This window comes from Atta cephalotes (assembly GCF_000143395.1).
Source record: "Atta cephalotes unplaced genomic scaffold scaffold00005, whole genome shotgun sequence".
In the NCBI taxonomy this organism is placed as follows: Eukaryota; Metazoa; Arthropoda; class Insecta; order Hymenoptera; family Formicidae; genus Atta; species Atta cephalotes.
In genome coordinates this window covers 2,734,355-2,748,197 of record NW_012130069.1, presented here as the reverse complement: position 1 = coordinate 2,748,197, position 13,843 = coordinate 2,734,355, and positions in this window count along the sequence as shown.

Genomic DNA, 13,843 nt, shown 5'->3' with positions numbered 1-13,843 from the left:
GTATATAGTATATATATATATATATATATATATATATATATATATAGAGTCGGGCGTGTATTCGGCTATCCTTTTTAAATGGTTAATATCTCGTTAATTATTGCGAGCATTGCAAAATAGTAGAAGACTTTTCGACTCAGTTTAAGTTCGCTCTATCTACTCAGAACAGGTGGGAGGGGGGCCAAAATTTGGAGCCGTTCTGTATATAGCATAGAGAATCACACATAAATTATACGATAAAAATAAGCCCATATTTTAATTTTTAGGCTTGGGAAACGTTCAATGCAGCAAGAATAACAATGTCTTATTGAATTTATCGTTGTGTTTTAACAGCTTTATATTTTGCTTCATCGGAAAGATTATCACAGAGCAAGTTAAGAATTATTATAAAAGATATTGAAACTAATATATTCCAATTCTTAACGAAATTTCCGTATTGTTATGTTGTCGTTACGCAATTTCTTTATTGTGGAGTTTTGTAATAATATGAATCCAGATACGATGAACGCTAAAATCACGTTATCCTTTTCTTCATTAGATGTTAAGAAGAAAATAATCTAATCTTAACGTTTTTTTTCACCGTATTTGGATAAATGGTATTGCAAAAACTCCCTATTATTTACGTAGCGATAATGTAACGATACTAAAATCGTCATAAGATTAACAGAATTGATGCTAATTGAAATGTCAGATTTTGATATTCTTTGATAATTCAGTCAATGACCGCATTCAATCACAATGTTTTATTTACATGTGTTATAGAGGTTTTCTTTGTTGAGGTAAAAGTAGAACTATTTCACTATATTTAAAAATATAATCCAATCAGCGAAAATCACAAAGAAAACTATCAAATTGTAAAATAAACGCGGCATTGAATTCTACCTTTGCAATTTTTCGATAGAGTTATGTTATTAGAAACGTATTATAATAAGATACATATTATAATGAAGAATTATTGAGCTGCTTTGTCTTTTTAACATAGCTATGTTTAGAAAAAAAGTGAATATAATATTTTTATATTAATTGAAAAAATATAGTTATCTAACTTTTAACGAATCTGAACATTTATTTTTAACATCTTATTAATATAATTGTTAAATTCTTTTCATATAACTGCAAACATGTTGGGGAAATGGCATATATGATTGATTGGTATAATCTACATCACAAAATTGCACGCAGTCTCATTTTGATTATCGTCCGATTATCAAATAACGTAATTAAGATAACAGCGGGAAAATTATTCCATTTATCCATTGCAACTTTTGGTGATGTAAGTAATATATACCGTTGCTTCCTTCAGTTAATAAAAAAATAATTATTCATTATTTTTAAAAGATTTTAATAGATTTAATTATACGAGTGTACATGATGTAAAATTTCAAACTTTAATCTATTTTATAGAATGCCCACTCATAACGCACATTGCGTTTAATGAAGTAATCATGCTGATCATATAAGCTGCTAGTGAGTGGTTTTTGATGATACAAATTGACACATCATTCGAACAGTATCGTTCTCTTTGTTATTCAATGAGTATAAAGAAAAATAAAACGATATTTGTATCACAAAATGAAGAACACTCAAATCTGAGGTCGGTATACATTATTTGTTTGTATCAATTACATAAAATAAAAAAATTTTTTACACACTGATATCCTGTGTTGACTAAAAAGGCAATTATAATTCAGTGGTTTACTCATTATGAGTAAATTGTCATTTTAATTTATTTATAAATGTATTACTGTAGCACAATACATTACAATTTTTTTATGATCATATTATCATAGCATAAATGTACTATTACATTAAAACAATAATTTTATCATCACAGAATTTTTTTATTTCTCACATTAAATAGAATTTATGTGCAAAATTTTAAGTTAAACGCGAGCAAGGAATTTGGAATTACATCTACAGAATTGAAATTAAAAGCATTTTTAATTTCCACATCCATGAGTATTTTAAATCGAAGCTTTTTTTCACTTTTTCCACAAATATAAATTATGATTCATATATGATTTTAATTATTTTCTTTTTAATCAAATGATGAACTATATAGAATCTAAATAATGTAAACTATATAGAATCTAAATAATGTAAACGAAAGAACATTTTTTTTATAAAAATTAAAAAAATTATATTAAAAACTGTAAATAAGAGTTTTACAGGAAAATGCGAAAAATTTTAAGCGAAGAAGCTTTATCTAAAACTTGTCTAAAATTTTTAAAGTAAAGCGTTCTGTCTGAAGTACAAAATCTGAAACTTCATCGATACTGATGAACAAAAGTTTGAAGTTTTTCTACGTACAATTTAAAACTCACAGCGGTATATATCAACCGTAAGTACCACTATTAGCACAAAAGTGCTAATTACATTTAGATCCGATTTTCGCTCGGAACCAAAAGATCCGTAGCAATAATCGAAGATAATGATGTTAATCATTTTATAATTATTCACATATGTATATTTGTACAACTTAATATATACTTTAAATTTTTAAGCAAAAGTTAAATAAAATTAATTATAATGAAAAAATATTACTTATTTTTTGTGTTATTGGCCACCAAATTATTCCAAAATTTAAAAATCATATGTTGATTTTCATATATCCATTTGTAATATTTTCTTTATTTCATGCAGATATTATATTTCTTTATTTCAATTATTGATATCACTATTTCTTTATTTCAATTATTATATTTCTTTATTTCATAATTGATATCAACATGATATCAACTCATATCTTGAGCACAATTCTTTTTATCATTTACAAATAATAAAAATCAATTATTATATAATTCATTATATAATTTAATTTGTTGATCAATATGTGAAAAACGTAATTAAAATATTATCAAATCAAAATATCCGTTCAACTGAAGCACTTTCAATGAATGACACACGAATCTTTCCTATTCACGACACGCGATATTCACTCAGACTTTGGACAATAGAAATTTTCCACGAGCAAATATATATCGACTGAAAATCCGCTCCTCTTAGAATAAGAATGCTTCTGTATGGATTCATATTTTCTGCATAACGTGCACCATGGAACCAGTCAGAGGCATTCCGCGCTTTCTGCAGTTAGACGGAATTGAATGTTCTCATTGGTTACAATACAAATTATGGTCACAATACAACAAGAATAAAAATATTAATGAAAGAATCGTTTAATGTTAGACTGATTATCAAAACTCTTCTGAAGATCGGCACAGGCGCTTGGTACGATGAGTTAATATATCGTGCAGTATATCATTTTCCTGTGTTATTAATCTACATATATCATTCTTTTCATGATTAAAAAGAAATCAATAAAATATTATTGCTCATTATATTGCTTTGTCATCATTAACGTCAGTTTAGACTGTCTATCATCTTTAACACGAAAATGAATATAGCTCATAATGAATTTTTTAATTATTCTTAACATATAAGAGCACATCAAAAAGGTACAGAAATAAGTATACGATAATAGATACTCTAAAATAATGTTAATATGATAACAAAGAAGTATAATATAAAATAATGAACGAAAATATTTTATTCTCTCTTTCGTTCATTTTTCGTCATAAAAAGGGCTCATTGTATTGTATTATAGTGTAATATTTAGATAAATAATTAATTAAGCCTTTAAATTGAATTTCTGTATATATAATTTTAACATTTTTAATGATTATATGATACAAAAAAATTTAAACGAGCTAACAAAATGACAATGACTAAATTTATTCTTTCTATGATATATACACGTGGACGTTTCGGACTTTACTTAATCTTTTTCAGCAACGCACAGAATTAGTTACGCATTAAACATAATATGTAAAATGAATTATTCAAGGATCTCATCTCACAAAATTCGGTTCACAGATCTTTCCTCAGTACAATCTGAAACATTCACGTGCATACACATATCATAAAAAGAATATACAAAATAAATTTAGCCATTGTTATCTTGCCAGTCCATTTAAATTTGTTGACTTTTATATTTTGTGATTTATTATTGTTTTGCAATTTTATGAGTGTTATAATACTTAACTTTTTAATAAAAAAAATTAAAAATCGGATCGGGCTCAAAAAATTTATTGACCTTCTTTCAACACAAATTTTGTAACTACGTAGGCATGAGAAATACTTGATACAGCAAAAATAGCATCTTTTTATACATGTACCAATGGGTTTCAATATTTTTATACTCTGCTTGGAGGAATTGTCACAGAACAGGTAATACGAAATTTAAAATATACAATTGAAATAAAAGAAGTCATGTTTTAATATTTTCTTAACAATGAAGTCAATATTTTAAGAAAAGAATAAAATATGAAAAAATTTTTATTAAATTACAATTTATTAAAATAAAATTGTCTCATTTTTAACAAATTGAAAAATGTTTGTTTTCTTTAACATTATTTAATTTAATCCAAATCATCAAATTCTCATACAAAATTTTATGTCAAATTAGTGTGTCTTGTCGGAGAAATGGTATGACTGATTGGTATAATCTACATTACACGTAGTCTCATTCTGATTATTGCTCGATCGAATAACGTAATTTCGATTCTTTAATTAAGATCACAATAGGAAAGTTATTCCATTTGTCTATCGCAACTTTTGATAATATAAGTAACACAAATATATTGTTACTTCCTTTGGTTAATAAATTGTATCTTTTTTATACTTTATCAATTTCAAATTATGATTATTTTATAATAATTGAACTATAATTAAAATATCCATTACCTTTAAAATATCTATATATTCAATTATATGAGTGTGTTTGATTTAAGATATAAAATTTTAAAAAGTCTATCAATATCTTTAATTTAGAGAATTTGATATACATACATTTTTTTTACTTTCCACAGAAACAAGTATAGTGATGTTTTAGATAATTAAAAATTCAATATTTAAATTTTTTGCAATAACTATATAAAAGATAATTCAGGAAACAATGTAAAAGATAAGGAAATATATGAAATATAAATATATATGTTTTATATAAACCAAATTAATATATCCTAAAAATAAAGATTTAACCACTTATTGCACATATTGCACAGAAATTAAAAATCACCGACTTCAAAAACATTAGTATAGAGATTTTCAGGCATCATTTGTCATTAATTTCCTTCGCGAACATAATTACTTAAATTACTTAACTAATAAAATTCAAATTTTTGATGGAATTATACTCTTAAGTCCAATTTATTATTTGCGATTAAATTCGAAATATACTGTTAAATTTATAGTGCCAAAAACATATAATGTCAAATTGTATAATGTCAAATAACCAATATAAAATAATTGTTTCAGTATAAAATAATTGTTTCAGTAAAAAAAATGAGACTACGTGCACTGTGATGTAGATTATACCAATCAGTCATATATACCATTTCTCCAACAAGTTTACACTAATTTGACATAAAATTTTGTATGAGTATAAGAATTTGATAATTTGATAATTTGGATTAAATAACATTAAAAAAAATAAACATTTTTCAATTTGTTAAAAATGAGACAATTTTATTTTACATTATAATTTAATAAAAATTTTTTCATATTCTTTTCTTAAAATATTGATTGTTCTTCATTGTTAAGAAAATATTAAAACATAATTTCTTTTGTTTCAGTATATTTTAAATTTCGACGTATTACCTGTTCTGTGACAATTCCTCTAATGTAGCAGAATATAAAAATATTGAAACCCTACATGATTGAGTAGGAGCAGTGGCGACTCACATTAAGTTAAATTTGGCACTTCAGATTTAACAGTGTAGAATTCTATTTATAATTTCGAGTGTTAGACGACACGCAAAATTATAACATAAGAAATATTTGAAGAAATCAAATATGCAGAAAATATGTATCAGTAATACATATTTTCTGTATATATCTATTTTACTTCTTCAAATATTTTCTATGTTATGCGACAAAATTATAAATAAAATTCTGTTCCGAATTTGATCATGAATTATAGATTGTGTAAAGTAAGATTTGACATACCATCAAAATAAAATAATTACATAATCATGTTGTTCATGTTCTTAAGAGGAAACATAATGATCAAATCAAATATATATAATTACGCAAACAATTATGCAATTATGTGTAAAACATAAAAAAATTCTAAAAAGATATAGATATTTTATACACTATACTATGTAGGACACCATGCGCGTAACAAATGCAAATTAAATAAAATCAATAATTATACATCAAAATCAACAATAGAACCATTATCAAGAATCATTATTATTATTAATATTTTCAAAGATATATGCTACTAATATTTTTTCTCATAAATGCCATAATATCTCAAATCAAATTTCTAAATCATTCTGTATATATAAATACCTGCAGGATCTGTACTGAACCTCCACAATTCGATCAATAAAGATTCAAAGTGTTTTTACGTATAATTTAGACTCGTAACATCAACCATATATAAGTGTTAATCGATTAACATTTTTGCTTGAATCAAAAGATCCATAGCTGTAGTCGAAGACTACAAGACAATAATTAATTAATTACTTTATGATTACTTCATTCTCACTACTTAACATTACTTATATTAAACCAAAAGTTTAATAAATAAAATTAATTGTAATGTTAGAATGGTACAGAGATATTAGTCACTCAAATTATGCAAAAACTTAAGCAATGTATATTTCTGATTTCCATATGTATAAATATATTTTCTATATTTCATAATATTGTAACTTTCATGACTATTAATAATAAAAAACTACTATAATTTATTCTATCAATATACAAAAAACGTAATTAAAAATATTATCGAATCAAAAAAGCTTGTTAATTTAGAGAACTTTCAATGTCAATACACCCTTTTCTTACAACGTTCATGACACGCGATATTCAAACTTCAGACAATAGAAACTCTCAACGAGCAAATACATCGATTGAATATACGCCTCTGTCCAAGTAAGGGTACTTCTATATGGATATTGATATTATCCGCGCAGCCAATCGGAGACGTTCCACGTTTTTTATTACACGGAACTGAATGTCCTTATTGGTTACGTGATGCATTGTGAAGAAAATATCAATCCATATGGAAGCTTTATAATGTTAGACCGTAAAACTCATAAAACTTTTCTGAAAATTGGCGCAGGCGCTTCTTCCAGTACGATGAAGTATCCATCTATGACAGTACATTGTGTGCTTTCGTCGTGCAGTGATCATGTCAAATTCCAAATGTACGCCCAAAAAAGAGGGATCAAAAAAACACATTGATTACAGTTTACAATTTAATCGATGGTTGCTCAAACCAATCGGTGCGTGGCCAAAAATAAATACATCGAGTTCAGTGTGTAGAATCGTGATATTACTTCAAATTTTCATTTGTTCAAGCATAATAGCAGTCCCAACGATACCGTGTTTATTATATGTGCTATTTGAGGCAGAGAATATCCAGCAAAAACTAAATACTATGATGCCACTGATCAACAGATTTATGAGCTCGATGCATTATTGGGTGTTGCTCAAACGTAGAGATGACATTCACAAATTGATACGACATATGGAAATAGATTGGAATCTCGTGCAAAAAATCGACGAACGTGAAGTGATGTTGCAATATGCCAAGTTCGGTCGTTTCATTACCATAATTTGTGGGATAATGCTGCAGGGTGGTTGCCTATTGTTCGCCCTAAGACAATCAATGAAAACTGCTACTATCACAATTGGCAACGAGACTTTTATAACGCATCTGACAACATGTCCGATTTACAGCAAAATTATCGATACGAGATTTACCCCTCTGAATGAAATCGCGTTGGTTCTGCAAAACCTGGTAATATTAGTGATAAGTTTCTGTACTGCCGGTGGTTGCAGTCTGGCTGCTGTCTTCGCGATACATGCTTGTGGTCAGTTGAACGTGCTATACGCGTGGCTACATGAATTAATTGAAAACAATGCGAAGGAAAATGATAAAACTGAACAAAAACTGGCTGCTATCATAGAATATCATCTAAGAATATTAAGGTATTTTACAAGCAGGCACTCGATAAAAAAGAATATATATCTTCTATAGTATTCTATAAAAAACTTCTAAATTACATTCAAATTAATAATCAACAATTAATAAAATAGACAGATTTACATTAAAATTAGAATAAATTTTTTTGCGAATTAATTCTTGTGAATTAAGAAGGAAGTTCGTAGTGAATTGTGATCATAAAAAGCATAAGTTCAATGAATGACTATACAACCGATGACTATAAAAAAATTTTACTGCGTTATATACATTTATATGTTTCAGTTTTATATCACAAGTGGAAAGCATTATGCATAAAGCCGCTCTTGTGGAATTAACAGGGTGCACGATAATCATGTCCTTACTTGGATATTATACTATTACGGTACGCTAGAAATGTAAGAAAGTCTTATTAGAATATATTTATTCGTTAAACATTAAAATTAAAATATATTTATTCACAAGAAAGAAAATATCGCAATTCTACTATAAAACATGTATTAAAAACGTTATTTATACAATAAAGACATGCTCTAATTTTTAATTTTACATAATAAAAAATATTTTGGATTTGTATTAAAAAATCGGTTGACAAGGTATTGTGTAAAATTTTTAACATACTCATGTGTTAATTTAAAATAATGTTATTATATTGTTTGAACATTTCGTATTAAATTGATGGATACAACAATTAGTATTAAAAAAATAAGATTCATAAATAGATTAATGTATAACAAACTATAACAAAAAACGAATTTTTAAAATTTAATTTTAAAATAAATGAATTAAGTGTATTAATTTATCATAAAATCATGTATTAATTTAACATATTATAAATGTTAGTATCATTCAAGAAATATATCTTCGCAATTTGATTTTACATTGTATTAAAGTGTTTTTATGTGAATTTTTTATATAACAATTGCATTACTTTATAACATATTTGTGTTACATTAGCACAATAAATTTGAATGGATCGTTCAACAAAAATACGTTGTAAATTTAATACAAATTTTCCAACTGTGTAGGCTTGGGAAACACTTGATACAGGAAAAGTAACATCTTCCCTTATTGTATATTTATCGATGGGTTTCAATATATTTATATTCTGCTACATCGGAGAGATTATCACAGAACAGGTTAAGAATTAAAAGATATTGAAACCAGTACCTCAATTCTGTGACTCTTAATGACAGTTCGTTACATTATCATTGTTTTTACAATATTTGTGTGTCAATAACATAATGATACAAATCTGTCGTTATCTGTTAAAAATTATAAAATTGAGATACTGAAAATGATTTTGATAATTCAGTCAATGACCGCGTTCAATACACAATGTTCCATTTGCAAATATTAGAAGTTTTTTTGTTGAGATATATGAAATTATTTTTTTCTAGATCTAAAAAAATAATCCTGTGCGCATTACAGAGAAAACTGCAAAATAAATGAACGTAGCCATTGGTTTCTGTTTCCAGTTTTTCAATAAATCTATGATATTAGAATTATAAATGTATTATAATAAAAAAGCATGTTATAATAAACAATCATTAAGCGCTTACTGAACTGTTTTGCCTGCTAAACGCAGGTAAATTTTTAGAAGAAAGTGGAGTATAATACTCTTATATTAATAGAAAAAATTCTAAAATATAATTACCTAACTTTTAACAAAACTGGATACTTATTTTTAACATCTTATTAATCGGACTGTCGAATACTTTTCATAGAAAATTTAACTCTTATGTCAATTTGTTAGTGCAGACTTGTCGGGCAAATGGTATATATGACTGACTGGTATAATCTACATCATAAAACTGCACGTAGTCTTATTCTGATTATCGCTCGATCAAATGACGTAATTAAGATCACAGCAGGAAAACTATTCCGTTTGTCTATCGCAACATTTGGTAATGTAAGTAATGCAAATATATCTTTCTTTTGTTTCGTTAAAGAATGAATTAATTTTCTATATATTTTATTAATTGCGAATTATGATCATCTTATAAAAATTGAACTATTGAATTTCCATTATGTTCATACATTTAATTTATACAAGTATTGTATGATTTGAAATTTAAAATTTTAATTTACTTTATAGAATGGTATATATTGCTTTGCATTGTGTAAAAATAAACATGTTGTTTCAGGTAATTAAAACTTCTGTGGTATATTTAAATTTCTTACGAACAATGACTACGTAAAATGATTAGTGAAACATACGTTAAGAAATATGCATAATATATATTTTGTAGAATAAATAAATACATTGAAAATAAGTTTTAGTAAATAAAATCAAAAATTATATAAAAGAGATTGTCAGTCATTAAATTATTTTCAAATATTATATACATATATTTTATAATTTTTTTAATGACTGTTATTGTAATTTCTATGTTGAAAAGTACCAATTTTCATTTTTATCGAAATTTTTATGTTTACCTTTTTAACAGTAAGAGAAGCAGTATGATACTGCATATAATCGAATAAAAAACAACATAATAGATAGATTCCTAGAAAGCGTATTCATTTCTATGAATTTATTCTCCGCGACACGCGAGACACGCGAGACATGCGATATTCTTTCTAAGGATAGTACTACAAATTCGCGACAAACAATTATTGACTAAACATGCTACCTTTCTGAAGCAGTTGTAATATCACGTTATTCAACGTTATCCAACGTTTTCGAAGGTTTGCTCAGGCTCTACTTCAAATTCAATTCTAGTTCAATGAACTACCCATTCGTGACAGTGCATTGCGTGCTTTCATAATTATACTGAACATATACTGGTAGTGGGTACTTTTCATTTCATGACAAATCGACATCGTTCTGTCTTTGTTACTTATGAAATACAAAAGAAAATAAAATAACGATTGTGTGTCAACTAATGATTTTATAATAATACACTACATTGTTGTCGAACACTAGTGTCGCTTGTATTACACAATGGAAAGCACCTAATGTATGACAGGAAGCGTTGGATTAAATAAACATGACGATCGCAATTTGCAATCGGATATGTTGAATGTTTTTCTTATATTATTACAACTGAGAGTATTCTTATCTAAGCATAGAACAGAAACGTAGTGGTAAAATTTTAAAAGTTAAGTCGAAAACTGTAAGCAAGAGCTTTACAGAAAAATGCAAAAAAAATGTGTGCAGAGAAGTTTTATTCTAAAACTATTTTTACAGCAAAATGTCCTGTTTGAAGTACAAAATCCATAATATCGAACCTCTAATATGGATGAACAAAAGTTTGAAGCTTTTCTACAATTTAGGACTCTACAGCCGTACACATGAATCGTAAGTATGATCATATATAAGTGCCATTGTGTTCAGACGTGATTAAAATTTCAGCTCTGGTCAAAAAGATCTGTAGTCAGAGAGGATAATAATGTTAATCATTTTGCACTCACATTCACTTAATATATACACACTGTGTGTGTGTGTGTGTGTGTGTGTATACGCAACAAAAAGTTGATGAGCAAAATTATAATATTAATAAATTATAATATAATATAGAACTGCCCAGAGTAATTAGTCATCAAATTATTCAAAAATTTATACAATATATTTTTCTGATTTTCATACATTTATAATATTTTCTATATCTCATAATATTGTAATATAATCTTCATCACTATTTAAAAATAATAAAACTCCACTTATTTATTCTGTTAATCAATACGCAGAAAACGCTGATATAGTTTAAAAAAATATCATAAAAGTTCATTAAGTTGAAGTCACTTTCAATGTCTTACACGAATCTTTCCTCACAATGTTCATGACACACCATATTCACTCAGACTTCGGACAATAGAAAGTCTCAACCATGGTTTCTTTCACTGTGCTCTCAACGAGCAAATATATCGATTGAACCTATGCCCGTCTCAGAGTGAGGGTGCTTTTATATGGATTCATATCCGTGTAATGTATATCGCTTCACCAATCAGAGATGTTTTGCGTTTACTATTACACGGAACTGAATGTCCTTATTGGTTACGGCAGTTGTGAAGGAAATATCAATCCAAGCGTGAAAGCCCTTTATAATGTTAGGCCGATTATTAAACTCTTCTGAAGATTGACGCAGGCGCTTCTTCATATTCTGGTACGATGAGTTGTTCATCCATGGCAGTACATTGTGTGCTTTCGTGCAACGATCATGTCAAATTCCAAATGTGCATTAGAAAGTGACAAACTAAAAACACGTACCGATTACAATTTACAATTTAATCGATGGCTTTTGAAACCAATCGGTGCGTGGCCACAAATAAATGTATCGAGTTCATTATGCAAAATCATGATATTACTACAAATTTTCATTTGTTCAAGCATAATAGCAGTCACAACGATACCATGTTTATTGTATGTATTATTTGAGGCACAAAATATCAAGCAAAAATTGCATGCCGTGGGGCCACTAATCAACAGATCTGTGAGCTCGATACATTACTGGGTGTTGCTCAAGCGTAGTGATGACATTCAAATATTAATACGACATATGGAGACAGACTGGAATCTTATGCAAAGGATCGATGAGCGAGAAGTGATGCTGCAGCATGCCAAATTCGGCCGTTTCATTACTATAATTTGCGGAATAATGATGCAAAGCGGTTGTCTATTTGTCGGCTTCGGACAATCGATGAAAACTGCAACTATCATCATCGGCAACGAGACTTTTACAACACATCTGATGACGTGTCCAATTTACAACAAAATCATCGACACGAGATTTACTCCTGTGAACGAAATCGCGTTAGTTTTCCAAAACTTGGTACTATTAGTAATAAGTTTCTGTAATGCCGGTGGTTGCAGTTTGGCTGCTGTCTTCGCGATACATGCTTGTGGTCAGTTAAACGTGCTATACGCGTGGCTGCATGAATTAATTAAAAATAAAGCAAAGGAAAATGGTAAAGCTGAAAGAAATCTGGCTGCTATTGTAGAACGCCATCTAAGAATATTGAGGTATTTCACAAGCGGACACTCATTAAAAGCAATACACATCCTTTAATATTCTATAGAAAATTTCTAAATTATTCATTTAAATTAATATATCATTTAAATTAATAATTAATCATTTAAAAAAATAGATACTTACGTTAAAATTAGAATAAATTAATTTTCTTTTTCTTATGTATTATTAAAAGTGAATTTATTGTCAGTTGTATTAATGAGAAATATAAATACAATATAAAGATGGAATCACACAATGATCAATTTCTTGAATGATAAGTATGCATGCAGACATGGCTGCTCTAATGTATCCTAGAATTCGTTCATACATTAAGCGCTACATGTAAGAAATCAAGTACTGTGGGATTCCACCCTTACGGTGATTTATTTATAATATAAGGCACGGATGTTCAGGCATGATCCCGTGGCGCGCAAAGAACCGCTTCGTGCGAATAAGTCGGATGCTCGTTGAAATGAGATAGCAACATTTTTCGAGGAGAAACAACTCAAAGCCCGATTGTACACGATCTATCCAAATATATCTCGGTTGGCGCCTATTCAAAGGAAATAGAGCGCAGAAATTTTTTTTGTATTTTTTAGTTGATTCGAGATCACGTGAGAATCTTTTTCCTCAAAATGTACGAAATCTTTAGAGGAAAAATTGGCCTCAATTGATGAAATTGTTAAAAATATTTTTGATGTTTTTACAAAACCGGATCGACTTTATTGTAAGCATTATTCTACCTACTTGTATAAGATAATTTCATATTCTGTGAATCGACAGGAGCAAAGTAATAAATATAAATAATATTTGTATAAATCGAAATTATTGGCAGATTACTTTAGCAGCCTTTACAGGCTGTGTTCTAAAATTCATTGTCGAAAATCTA